The sequence below is a fragment of the Echeneis naucrates genome, chromosome 4 (assembly GCF_900963305.1).
Source record: "Echeneis naucrates chromosome 4, fEcheNa1.1, whole genome shotgun sequence".
NCBI classification, from domain to species: domain Eukaryota; kingdom Metazoa; phylum Chordata; class Actinopteri; order Carangiformes; family Echeneidae; genus Echeneis; species Echeneis naucrates.
In genome coordinates, this window is record NC_042514.1 from 7,204,954 (window position 1) to 7,219,491 (window position 14,538).

The following is a 14,538-nucleotide window of genomic DNA, read 5'->3' on the forward strand; positions in this document are numbered from 1 at the left end:
ATGTGCAGGTTTGATATTAACAGGTAGAAGGTGGAGGGAGAGGTGGGAGAAGGACGGGGTGAGGAGGAGCAGGAGGCCAGTGCATGTTAAAGGCTGTGGAAGCATGATTCTCCCCTTGTCACATAATAATGCTTCCAGTCCAGGTTGTGTGTTAATGTGTGTGTATATCTGTTAAATCATAAGCTTGGTGTATGTGTATGTACATGTGTGGCCACATGCTTTCAAGCCCATGAGCCGCTGTCCTCGCTTTCTGCACATCAGATGAAAACAGCTCGTATTGCTCAAGACTGTCACACAGACTAAACTCCCTCCCTTATGTCCCTGTGAGCTATCGTAAAAGCTTCTGCTTTGGCTTTCAGATCATGACATAGGCACAAATCCTGTCTGTGGAATGGAGAAAAAGTTGTGTGAAAAGTGAAGCCCATGACTGTTTTATCAATTTGATGTCTTCTTATTATTAAAGTAAAATACAATGCAGTTCTTCACTGTAATTTGTACCGGAAGGATTCTCAACAGCTGCGGATGTTTTTTTGTTGTATACAGTGATTTGATGATTAAAAAAAGCATCTAAATGACAGAAGTCATGCTTCTGTCTGAATGTGAGTGGGCAGCTGATCTCTCTGAAATATTTTCCGGTGTGTGCATTACTGTACCTGCAGAAAGGCTGTGAAATGCAATGCACCATGTTTATGTGTAGCTTGGCAGCCTGCCGGCGCTGCTCGGAGGGGGAACTGCAAATGAAAAGTGTGTGTGTTTTTTGGAGCAGAGGGAGAGGGAATGTGTGTAGCTCCATGTGCACTGGGTCTTCCTGCCGTTCTGTGATCACTGGCATATTTAGACTAATCATTGAAGACAGTTAGCATGTGTCTCCATGAATATGATCTCGGGTGCTGCATGCTGTTTATGTGTGACGGTGTGTGTGTGTGTGTGTGTGTGTGTAACCACAACTCACTCTGGATGCATAAATGTCTCAGGCTGTGCTCGCACACGTGTTGGTGGATTCATTTTGCAGGAGTTTTACTCTGTACACACACACACACACACACACACACACACACACACACACACACACACACACGCACGCACACGCACGCACACACAGATGTATTGAGGAGAAAAAGGGGTGAACGAGAGGAGGTTGCTTCTAAATCAGAACCAGAAGTTGAGATGGAGTGGCGGAGCAGAGGCTCAGATAGGGGGTGTCGGTGTGTTGGTAAGTTGTGTGTGTCTGGTTGAATATGCTGGTGTATGTTGCAGTGCCGCACAGCCTGCTCCAGTCTGGTCTGGCTGTCGGGGTGTGGAGGTGAGGGGCGGGAAAGAGGGATGGTGTGGGAGCACAGGGGGATGTGGGGCATTTACTTCCCTCCAAACCTGCTTACTGTTCACTCCGAGCAGGAGTTTGGTGCTAATCCTCTCTGCTAACCGGTGACCCAAACTATACACAAAGAGCGGAGGAATCTTCTCTCTCTGTCTTTAAATCTTTCCTTTTTCTTTCTCACTCTCTTTGTGCTTCTGTTTTATTCGCTCTGTTTCCCTCCTTCTTGCGCTCCTCTCTGTTGCTATCCAAACCTTTATCTTCATGACTCAGTCTGTGTATATATGTGTGTGTGTTTGTGTGAGCCTGTCGTCCCCTCTCTGGCTCGCTCTCTGTGCGTGCCAGTGCTGTGCTATGCTGGCTGAGACTATGCTGGGGATATTTCTGTCAGCCTCTGTTTATTTATTGATGGCGATGCTGGTGAGACTTTGCCTGCCTATATGCTTGCCTGTGTTAAGAGAAAGTAAGATGCTCTCTGGAAATCTTCACCTGCACCTCTTCCTCTATGTGACTACTTCAGAGTAAATATTTGTCACCCTCCATCCTAGTGACAGTGCTGGGCCAACCCAGGAAGTATGGGCTGTTTTGACCTCGGAGCAGCCGGATGTTGAACTAGCTGCTCTGCGCTCTCTGTCTTGTCTTGTATGTAAGATGAAAGGCCAGTGTCACTGAAATGGAAGTTTAAATCATCTTTGAAAGAGCACCTCCCCAATACAGCTTTCTCTGACAACAAGCTACGGCAAGCTATCAGCCACGCTGCCTGGCAACCGAAATAGTTCCTTGAAGCAAGAATGCAAATAGAGCACATTAATGTCAGATCACATTGTGTGCTGGGCCCCACTGAACTCTGGGAGCCTGCCGACTGGTGGTCCAGAGGTCAGTGGGTCTTACCAAGGCCGTTTATCACCCAGTGGGTCTCCCAGGATGGACGGGGGGTGGGGAGCGGATGAAGTAGGCAGACAGACACCCTGGTACCTACCATTACCTGACGCCACATTCATGGGGGCAGTGAGCAAAATGTGAAGAAATAGAAATCTCCCCACTGTTATGACCAAGGTGTGTTAAAGTCTCTTAAACCCTCCCAGGCTAATGTTAGGGACAGGGTTCATACACATCCATGAGTCTTTGGGAACAATCTCTGTAGTTAAACACAAGTAGACAGTCACAAGGTTCTTCATTGCTGCCTTCGTCCTGACGTGTGATCACATTTGGCGCGTGTTTCAGCCTGAAGCATATCCATCTGTAGCTGACACCATAAATGTGGGCCTATAAATCAAGCTTAAATGGAAACACAGATTGTTGCGGAAAGCTTCGGACATGACAGATACATTATTTAAGACGGTTCCACCTTTTTGGTAGCACTCCAATCACAGGCGAAAGAAAAATCATATCATATCATAGTAAACAAAATGCTGACTGACAGACTGAGCGTTAGTTACGCATTAAGGCGGATGCATTGTGAAAACTGTAATGACATGACTCACAATTTTTCTTGGAACAATGTCATTTTTAAATTTAGAAGAGTCATGATGACGATATAATGTTTTTGAAAACCATTTCCTTTATATTTTATAAATACGATTTGTGCATTTGTGGGAATCTCAGTGACACTACAGTGCTTCATTTCTGGTCTGTTGGTCACATTTTACCTTTTTAAAAAAATGCAGCTGCAGTGATTTGGATATGCAGCCTTAGTGTGATTTTGACTACTAATCCCTTGTATCACTCGAAGTCATTTACCAGGGAGGTTTTTTTTTTTTTTTTTTGCTTCCTCACAATTTCTGAGAGGATGCAGACGCAGAGGACTAGGAGCCTGACTTCTGATAAAAGCTCCCAAACTATGATCCTTGGACTCGAACACTCTTGGATAAGGAAACGAAAAAGTGGCATGTTCAGAGAGGCATTCAGGGTATTTTATGCTAACTGGTGTACTATTTTTTGATCTGGAGTTTTTTTTTGTTTGTTTGTTTTTTTTTTGTTTGTTTTGTAGCTTTTATTTGATACATTTTGATTTGAATTCATTTAACTTTGAATAACTTTGTGACTTTGTGAAATCTTGCTGTACAAACATATTTGTGCAGCAGGTTCATGTGATGTCACCCTTGAAACACCTATTGACTTAGATGAAAGTGCTTGTAGGTAAACTAAAGTGTTTCAATCAGAGTCAATCTGTTTTTTCTATGCAATCTTGCTCTTTTTCTGCATGTTACCCCCTGACCCCCCCCCCTCTTCCCTCCATCCCATTTTCTCCTTATCAGTTCCTTACAACAGTGCCAGCAGTCCCTTTCTCTTACACGTCCTCCCTTATTTGGCCACTTTCTCCCCTTCGTTTCTTCACCCATTTTTTCGCCCACTTTCTTTCTTCTCCTCTTACTCCTTTGAACATCTCTCCCGATTTCTTTCCCCCTCTCTCCCTCAATTTCCCCCTTCTTCTCCTCCATGTGCCCCGGAGCCCTCAGAGTCTAAGCAAGTCCCACAGACCGTCCATTGTCTTGGGAATGCGGTTTGCTGTCTCCCCTCTCCTCCTCCTCCTCCTGGCTGGCAGGAGACTGGGCTGGGTGGTGTTTGGCTCCTGGGTCCTCAAGGCCACTGGGTTAAAAGACTTAAACCTGACTAACTCCAGGTCCAGGATCAAATAAGATAAACTTGGCATTAGACTTGGTGTAAATCTAAAGGCTGTTTTGAGATTGTAGAGGATGCATTGTGCATTTATCTGCTGGAGGTGTGCAGGTGATCCATCCAGATTGCCTTTGTACACAACGCTGGATTATTTTTTACGTGAACAAAAATGTTTGGCATCCACTCATGTTAAGCATTAATTTCTTCCTATACTCCGATCCAGCTACAGAGAAACTTTTCCCGGAAAACAGATTTTATTTGTGACATTATTGTGTTCACTGTCGACTTTAACCTCCTGATATGTGTTTTATTATTACATGAAAGTCATTCTTAAAGTATACGCAGTGGCATGACGGAGGAAATTATGCTTCATGTGAATTTCTATATTTATCAAAATATCTGAAACAGAGCTCATCATTTGTGACTTTAGAGGAGGAGGAGGTGGTCCGCATGGTGCTGCCTCTGGGTTACAAAATGGAAATTGATAGTGTGTGTCTGAATGTGTGTGTTTGTGAGTGTGAGTGTGTCTCACATGCCCAACCCCCCAACGTCTGGCACTCAGGAGGACTGTTCCTATGAGAATGCCTCCTTCCTGCCTGGCTTGACACGCACACACAGACACACACGCTCACTTGCACAGGGACACGTACACTCTAAAATAGAAATGGGGTGAGTGGATCAGACTGGCGTGTGATGGTTTTAAATGTCTCGTCTGTTTCTGTTGGTTGCTAAACACAAGTGTGGGACAAAAACTCAGCTCAGAGTGGACGTTCATCAATTGTTACAGTATGACAGCGTAAAATCACCGCTAAGCTGTGACTGGACTTTTTAGTGTCTTCAGCAAAGTGTCTGCTCACCTTATTTTCACAATTACTACATTATGTCAGATAATATATGCTAATTCTTTTACTGCTTCCAGTTAAATACATCTGACTTCAGCTTCGAGGACCTCCATGTTGCTTCAGGCTCTATGGAATGTGTACATCCAGACTGTAACTCAGCCGGCTGCTTCCTCCCCACCGCTCCATTTTTTTTTTTTTTTAATGTTCACAGTATAGCACACCACCACTTCCCTCTCCTTTTCATCTTGAACCTTCTCAGCTCTGCAGAAATGAAATCCAGTTGTGTGAGGATAACATGAGGGAAAAAAAAGTGACAGAGTATAAAAAAGCAAAAAGTGAGCGGGAGAATATGAAAGAATGCCAAAGAATAAGGAGGAGGTAGATATTGCTAACAAGGTTGCCAGAGACTCTTTTCATTTTTAATAGTCCCGCAGGAGGTCTGGCTGATAAAGTGTTATGTTATATTATTAAATCTTGGCAAAGTTTGAACTGCAACTGATTTGAACAGTAGCTGGTGTGAAAGTGAGTGTAGGTTAGACAAACTGCATCTTTCAGCCTGTTTGGACATGCGCGTATCTAAGATTTTCTATAGGAGACATGTTTTAAAATGATTCTTCACAGCTTCTATATTTGAGTAGTCAGTTTGTGTAGTTAATTAAAAATAACTGTCAATATTTTCTTTTATATACAAATAAGTTATATGTTTTATTAGCTATTGTGGAGTTCCTTGATATGGTGTAAAAAAAAAAAAAAAATACACAAGATGCAACATACAATGTCGCTGACAGAAGACACAACGATTACCTGGTTCTATTCTTTTGGAGCACTTTGGCCAAAAGCAGCGCTGCGTTTTTCAAGATGGCACAAAGTTAGCGAGGTTCAACTTTTTTGGCAGATGGCCTTGTGTTGTTTTGGCACCCACAGCATCTCCAGAAAGCTGCCACATTCAAATAAATGAGACGGCTGCAATTTTTCACACACGGCTTAAATCTACTTGATCAAAAGGATGTCCGTAATATGAAACGTTTTATGTCCTCAGAGACTCTTAGTTTATCCTATCATAAAGAGCAACTTAGTGGCTTCCACAGTTCATTGTGTTTACATATTGTAACCCCTCCTCCATATGCTGCTTTCATTTGTTGTGTTGGAGCTGAAAACGTGCAGTCGATGCACGCACAACCTGAACACTGGAAACAATCAAATTAAAATACCTTCCTTGTAATTCTTTTAATTTTTTCCGAATTTTTTGTTTATTTTTTGTTTGTTTATTATTATTACTATTATTTCCTAATGTTTCCTAATGTTTCCTAATGTTGCTGAGATCAACGAAAAATGCAGATTATCATCTCCCGCCATGCTCTACTCAAATTGCCACTTTCCAAATCATTCCAAAGTCTTCCTCAGGTCCTTTTCTATTTTCTCATTATAAGAAACATTTCTCAACATCTAACTGTAAATGGAAACTATGTAGGAGAGAGAAATCCAGCAAATATTGAAAATTACAGAATGAAAGTAACAGTAAGAAGTGGTTGTGAGCCAGTTTGTTGGGTGTCGGAACAACATCAAATAAATCCTAACAGATATGTAAATGTCAGCTTGTTTTGCTCAGTCAGTGTTACAGTGCGTAATGCATATAAATACACACTTATATGAGTTTATGTGGCTCTCTGACAGTGTATCAGTGTAACATGTGCCTGAGTGGGTGTATATGTGCGCTTATATAGAATGTGTTGATACATAAAAGAAAATTTCACTCTTGGATCCAAATGCTTTTATTATTATCATCATTCTGAGATGATCAGCATGTTTCCTGAATTGTTTTTAGCTGATAAATTGTTTATATTATTTCAATAACTTTTGTGGCACCAGCTTTCTCTCCACTTTTCCTTGTATTCGCTTCAGTCCACAGAACCTGTTGATTTTCAGCTGTGTTTTTCTTTTCTTGTTTTTATGTGTAGGAGGAAAGTGACAATGAAAGTGGTGGAGGAGGTTGAGGTTTTGTAGCTGAAAATAGTGAGCATCTGGCCTGGTTGGCAAACTGTGACATGTCTTTTGGCTGAGCAGAAGTTGTCCTTCTTTAATGAGGAATTTCTGCCTGTATGATTGTTGTAGGATAGTCTGAAAGGGCAGCTGATGGAAGATAAGGATGACCTTTGAATCTATTATTCTCTCATCTAATGACTGCAACTGGCCATTTAGTGCACACGTGTCACTGTTTCTACTAAACAGACATGAAATAAAACTACAGATCCAACACACATGATCTGGTAGAGCTTGACAAATGTGTTCAAGTGTGTCTTTCTGTGTTGGTGTACACCCTCACCCATGAAGTGGCCTTTCAGGGGATGATCTACCTGCTCTGTGCTGATCTGTAGCCCTCTCTGACCTGCAGAGCAGCACAGTGACTGAAGCTCTGCTGGATACAGGCTGCACTTACAGAATCAGTGAATAAGAGCATGACACCAGCTGGCTATTTCAGAGGACAAGAGATAGACCTTGATAAGATCTTTTTCGCTGACTCTCCCAAATGCGTGCACACCTTTCATTCTTCTACTGTATTCTTCAAATCAGGTTTTGTCTCACACCTCCAAGCATTGTATTATTCCCTAATTAGTGGCATTAATAATCTTCAATTAGGCATATAGCTTTGAGTGCATGTGCAAGTATGCCTTGATTCAAGGTGTGTGCATTTGTATGCATGCGTGTGTGTGTGTGTGTGTGTGTGTGTGTGTGTGTGTGTGTGTGTGTGTGTGTGTGTGTATGTATGTGTGTGTGTGTGTGTGCGTGCGTGCATGCAGACATCATCATGGCACCCTGTCCTCTAGTTCTCTTGTGGCTTTCCACCCAACACCAACTGCTTAATGAGGGAGTGAAAGGCCACGGGCAGAGGGGGCGGGGGGCTGCATATCAGTGTGTGTATGTGCACGTCTTTGTGTGTGTGTAATTAAAGACCAGTGCCAGCAGGGGGGACCTGTGTTAGAAAGGGTCACCAGAGCGAGCAGCAGGCCATCGCCAACCTTTGGTCATTAACTACCGACACAGCCAATAAAGGCCTCTGGGTGTGTGTGTGGTTGTGTGTGTGAGTTGTTAAGAAATCCAGGTATTAAATTACTCTAAATCGTTACACATTTTGACTGCTTATGGATGTATGTCAATTTTGTTATAGCCCTAAGTTATTGGTTCCTCCTTGTATTTGCATCTGCATCTGAATATTATTAATTTAATACCAATAATTTCATCATAAACTATATTATAAATGATGATAGTATAATTCTTTTCTCAACAGCATTTTGTCTACAAACCTGCAGTTTTTGCAGCCATATTGGACACAAAACTGCTGTTATTCCAGTGTCATGATATCCAATAGGAGTGATAACCAGTAAACCAATCAGCTTGTGATCCACACATTAAAAGATCAAATCTGGCTTTTTAAAATTGTTTCTTATTCTTTCTGTTCTGATGTTATTTCTTGATTAACTTCAGGTTTTCTTGTCTGCCATGTGTTTTGGATCTTACTGTTCATTCTGTCTGTTGCTGTAAAGCCCACAGAGAGGCACCACCTCAATATCATGTTTACGGGAGGCAGGAATAGACAAGCAGGATCATGTGTAATTCTGCATTTGTTTGTGTCATTTCAAAGCAGTTTTTCTAGGTGTCTGCCCCCTTGTGTACATATATGCAGTACGTACGTGCAGCTGTGTGGGTTCTGTGAACGTGTTGTCTCTCCTGTCAGAGGATGTGTGGGAATTGCCATGGGTTGATTGGTTAGCCTGAGAGGCAGCAGTGAGAGTTAAGGTAGGTGCTCCAGGGCAGCAGGGGGAGAACCAGGTGACACCCCCCAGCCGCAGCAGCTTCCCTCTGGGTTTACAGCTCGGAGCAGTGTCTGGGTAGCTGGAAGGCAGCTTCAAGCTCCAGGGGCCCTGATGCAAGGAGGGGATGCTCCGGAGGGGAGGAGGAATATGTGTATCTGTGTGTTTGTTTGGGCCTGTATGCGTGCGGTAGGGGGATCCCAAGCAGATTTGTTTACTGGTAATTAATTCACCTGATTGACATAACAGCTGCCAGAAAAGCATGTGTGTCAGTGCCAGTGCCAGTGTGTGTATGTGTATGTGTGAGATGTGTAGTATTTACAGTACATTCCCATGCTTCCTTACCTTGTGTCTTTGCATACCTGTGTGTGTGGTTTGTACAGTACATCGCCAAGCATGCTCACCTTGTGTTTATGCATTCTTCTTTTGCATACCTGTGTATATGTCAGTGTGTGTGTGAGTGGCGTCTGCCATTGAGGGCATTTCCATGTCACAAGGTTCAGAGTCAGGTTCCTGGCAGAGCAGCCCTGCAGCTTTCCATCTTCCATCGATTAGCCCCGTCTGTCGGCCGGCAGCCCTGGTTACACACGCCTGCCTCTCCTCTAATCTTTATAGAGTTGACTCCACTGACAGTTATTGGAACACTTGACGCTGAAGAGAAGAGGAGGACTGTGACAGAAGGACGAATGGGGAAGTTGGGAGGAGACGTTGATGGGGATGACAGTCAGGAGTGGTGTGGAGAGGAACTCCTGGTTTGGTTGTGGAAATCACAGAGATGTGCAAGGAATTTAGTGCAGATCATACTGTAAGCCACAGAAACAACCTGTATGGACACACAATGAATATCCATTCATGCATGACCATATCTGTATGGATGTATCTCTGCTCATCTTGAACAGAAATATCGCTCTTTTTCTGACTAAGCCCCTTTCTCTGCAGCCCTTGTGCATCAAGAACAAGTTCTTTACATTAACCGCTTCAACTTGTCTGTTTTCTTTTTGTTTTGTTTTTTTGTTTGTTTGGTTTTTTTTTTTCAGCACAATTTGGGCTTTGTTATGTAGCTGTGAAGTAGACAGAAAAAGAGAGAATGAAGCAGATATAAACAGAAGAATGAGAGACACAGAGAGCCCTTGTGTGAATAATGTAAGCTCATGAAAGAGTTGGATGGGCCTGTGTTTGTGTATATGTGTGTGTGTGAGAGAGAGAGAGAGTGAGAGTGAGAGAGAGAGAGAACATGCCTTTCTATGGTTGCAAGGACATTTTGGACAACTTCAAAGGGCTGTTTGAGGGTTAAGGTTAGGCTCAGTCCAAACTGCAGCGGCCTGGGTCTGAATCCAGCCCGGGGCTTTTGCAGCACGTCATCTCTTTTTATCTAACGCTGTTTTATGGCATTAAAGGGGGAGATGCCCCAAAAAAATAACAATTACATTCAGGCTACATTTACAGCTAAGTCTTTATTTGTGATGATTTAGGTCAGGGTGTGTGACTAAGGATACACTATGTCAAGGAGTGTCCAGCTGCCCACAGCGGATGTAAGACGTGTGGGTGTGGGTGCACTTTCATGTGTGTTCATATTGACCTTTAATGTTTTTATTTGTTTCTCTGTGTGTTGCTGTGTATGTTGGAGACTTCCACAGGAGGAGAAGGGGTGGTGGGGGGGTCAGGTGAAGAGGATAGCCTGTACAGATTGAGCCCTTACATGTGCACACACTCTCATACTTACAGACACACACTAACAGGTCGGTATCAGTGTTGTTGTGGCCAGCAGGTAGCAGTGTGTTGGCCTGCTTGTCTGGACCCAGATAACAGCAGATCCATTACCCCCTAGAAGACGAGGTCTGATCACCACACAGATAGAGCCTCTCACTCACCGTCTGTGGGCCATCCAGCCAGCCAGCTGGCCAGACTCTGCCGCAGAGCGAAAGAGGATCACAACTGGGGGGCCAACGGAGGGTGAACCCCTTCTGTTACGGGAAATTATCAACAACAGAAAAAAGATGCAATAATATGATAACTACACCAGGACTTTGCAATTCTCACACAGTATTGTTAATGTCTGACTTCTGGTTCATGAGCTCAGCCAACATTTTGAGTATAAACTGAATCAGTGGATCACCACCCGCCTATCTTTATTATAGTCACATTATTGATTTTGTCAATGCTATCAGCTAACCATCTCCTGTGAAGGTTCAGCGATGAGGATTGCCATTTGCTCTGCATTTGATTTGGGTGAGAAGACTTGTGTCTGCAGGTGGTTATCTTAGCTTAGCATAAAAATTGTAAATGGAGATTTGTTAAATATATGGTGCCTCAGTGGTTTTAATCGTCTCATCTGAATCTCAGCAAGAAAATTTCCCTGAACATCAAACTACTTTCAAAATATTTCATTTTTATTTAATAGACATTGATGAAACTGTGCTCACACCTTTCAACGTACCGTCACATTCCTTCCATAGAAAAGAAAGGGCTTCAATGAGTTGATTCCTGCTTTGACAGGGAAGAAAAGATAATGAAACTAAACATTTAACATTAACTTGATCACTACAGATCAGAGCCGCATGATGGAGAACAGTAGACCTGGTAGAGAGAATATACCAACCAAAATACAGAGCATTCTTAATGTAGAAGCTCGGTTTTGGATGGATGGATGCAGAGTGAAAAGTGATGATGTTATATTATGAACAAGTAACATAATTAAAGATATTCATCTAAAGGTTGGTTTGCATAAAGATGATTTTTGTTTGTGTGCGTGTTTTTTGAGGCATGGGAGTGTGATAGTGGAGTGTGTGAGGAGTTAACACCGTGCAGGTATTGTGTATCAGGTTTGTTTGTGTGAAGGGAGAGAAAAAGAAGGAGATAGCAGAGGCAAACAGGGCAGCTATCAAAAGCCACAGGCTGCTTTAAACTCCATCTCTTTTCTTTTCCTTCGTCTTCTCTTTCTTTTTTCTTTTTTTCTCTCTCACTCTTTGCTGCGCTCGCTCTCCCTCTCTCTCTTTCCCTGCTCCCTGGCCATGTTGATGATTGACGGCCTGAGGGTTTTAATGGGCACTGGAGAGCAGGAGCTGAGGTCGGGGTTGTCATGGCAACTAGGAAAAGGGGCCTTTTGCTGCTGCTTCACCTGAGTACTGTGGAGCCTCGTTGGCTGGCTCAGGCAGGCAGCCACACACACACACGCACACACACGCACGCACACACACACACACACACACACTTATACGCCAGCACCACCACTTCCATTCACTCTTCCATCTCTCCCTGAGATGTCCTGCCGTTCATCCTGCCATCTCTGGCCTTCTTCTTTTCCTTTTTGTCATTTCTCAGCTCTGTCCTCTCTCTCTCTCTCTCTCTCCTCCTTCCTGCTGATCCTTTAATGTTCTCTGATACATCACAGCTGGTTAACTGTGCGCATATGTTTGTACTTGTGCGCATGCATGTGTGTAAATATGGGGCGATTAACCTGTAGTTTGTGCTGCCCCATTGTCTAACAACAGCACACAATTATACACTTAATAGGGTCCAGTTGAGGTCAGACAGGTCTTAAATCCCACTGTGTGTGTGTGTGTGTGTGTGTGTGTGTGTGTGTGTGAGCAAAGTTGTTTCACCCGTCAAACCAATTTCACATTCACTCTAGTATATATAGTATAGAGGTCTTTCAAGACCCAGGATACACCAGTGGAAAACGAACGCAGACATGCCTTCAGACAGATGAAGGATCCAAGGACAGTCAGACAGGACCCTGTAGACCAAACAGACAGAGAACAGCATTTAATAAGCAGCTGTTGTTGAAAAGAGCAGCAATACGTTCCACTATTTCCCTGCAGTTTACAGTTCACACTGGCTATCTTGACACAATAAAACACATTTGAATGTCACCATGGTTGTGATAATAACCACACTTAATAACAGGTCTACTCAGATCCACTCAGGTGTGATACATATGAACACAAACTAACAACAAAACAGTGGCTCTCAGGTGCTTTAGGAACCCAGTGGACGCATGAAAGTGGAGCTTCCTTTTCTTCAGATGATGTATTGCTTTCAATTTGATAGCAGAAACATAGCAAACAAATCCAATGTTTATTTTTCATCGTTGATGATGAACAAAACGTGATCTCATCTATATCTTTGTGGTGTCGGTCGATGTACTTTCTGTTTTTGTGGATCTTCTTGCCTTTTGCCTCTTCATGCCTCTCAACTGTCACACACAGACACACACACAAAGCAGAATGCTTTTCAGCGTCACCTCATCACCCTTTAAAAGATCTCTCTCTCACAAAATATCTCCTGTTTGCCAGCTTCATCTGTTTAAATGTCTCTCTGTGTCTTTCTCATGTCTGACTCCAGTAAATGTCCATGTCCATGCTCTACGATGCTCATGTTTTGTTCAGAGAGTCCCACAGATTCACACCATCTCACCAATTCATTGCTGTGCTGTACTGTGTGTGTGTGTGTGTGTGTGTGTGTGTGCGCGCGCACACGCCTTCTGCCTCTTAGCCTCAGGGCCTGTTAGTTAGTGTCTGGGCCATGCCGGTCAGTCGAGGGATGGAGGGATTGTTTGCTCTGGAAGTGAGTGAAGCTCTAGTTACAGTGGGGGAGGGGCGGGAAGAGTGTGTGAGTGCCTGTGATTGTTCAGTAGAGAACAGATTTCATGAAGGTGAAACCAGGATATTAAAACCATTAATGCTTCCTTAGTCCCTCTGTGCTTGTTCAACAAGTCCTCTAAAGTAATCAATGTAATGATTCTTATGTGCATTTTCTTATCTGTCACCTTGATGCATGACGGTTAAGTTTTTCAGCTGAAACTGCTTGAATGAGGTTAAGAGAAAATGTAGTCCTGCTTTTTATGTCCAGCCATTATTCACAAAACTGTAAGAGGTTACTTGAAAACATGACGACGGGTTCTTTTCGTATCTGAACATACGACTACTACAGTTGTTTCTGCTCTGAGGACAGTGCATCAGCACAGAAGGGAGCTGTTTTCTAGCTTTATAATCCCTCTTCCCCTGTGTTGGGAACATCCTGTAGCACTTGCAGTTTTCACTCTGCCAAAATGTGTCCTCATTGTAACTTTCCCGCTTCCTTCTCTCACCGCTCTGACCACGTGTGAATATCACGCTCTGACAAAGCAGTCATGACCGAACATTGACTGTCAGCCTCGCCGCCTGGGAAGAAAAGCTGAGCAGCATCATATCTGTTTTCTCCATAATGCTGAAAATCACTATAATTGGGAGCAAAGATAAAGGAAATACTGCCAGGAATATATTTGGAGGCCACATTCAAATAAGGGTTACACATAGAAATAAAGGCTGTTGTAAAAAAGATAGTTGTGCAGCAGTGTGAAGTGGGACCAAAACAGAATCCTATGGAAGTGAGATCAGTAACAAATACAACCTTTAACCAATTAAAATCTGTGCATTGAACACTTCATAGTCATTCTTTGACCAAATAATTTAAACAAAAGCATGTTTGACAATGCATATCATTTTGTGTTTTGTCGAAAAATGTCTATATTCTCCAAAATAAGGGGTTGTATTTTGATATCAGTCCTGAAAAAGTACTGAAAAAAAGTGCATTAAGATTAAAGATTAAGATTAAAGATTAAAGGTATGTGTTTTTGCAGATATCCAGACGCAGTCACCCTGCAGACTGGGCTAGAGTAGGCCACAGTCTGAAACAGTGCTGTTAAGTTTGGCTACTCCTGTAAAGGTTCAATCAATTTGGCTGTTTGTTGCATCGCACAAAGAAGTTATGGGAGCCAAAGCCTGAATGTTGTCCCCAAATCTGCATTCTCAAAGAAAGTTTTATGTGCTTCATCAGATAATTAATCACACTGACTAAATCATCATATTTCATCAGTTATTAGTAATTGCTCTGTTTGTGTTGAGAAATTCCAGCGAATGTAATCAGGAAGTTGGAGGTTTTCTGGCACTTTTACATTATTTTCAGCAAACAA

At 42.9% G+C, this 14,538-nt stretch overlaps 1 protein-coding gene across 9 annotated transcripts in view; it reads left to right on the forward strand.

The window, feature by feature from the left end:
- The window catches only part of ssbp4 (single stranded DNA binding protein 4), a 74,902-nt gene that overhangs the window by 40,158 nt on the left and 20,206 nt on the right, over positions 1-14,538 (forward strand). The gene's annotated exons all lie outside the window — the stretch shown is intronic.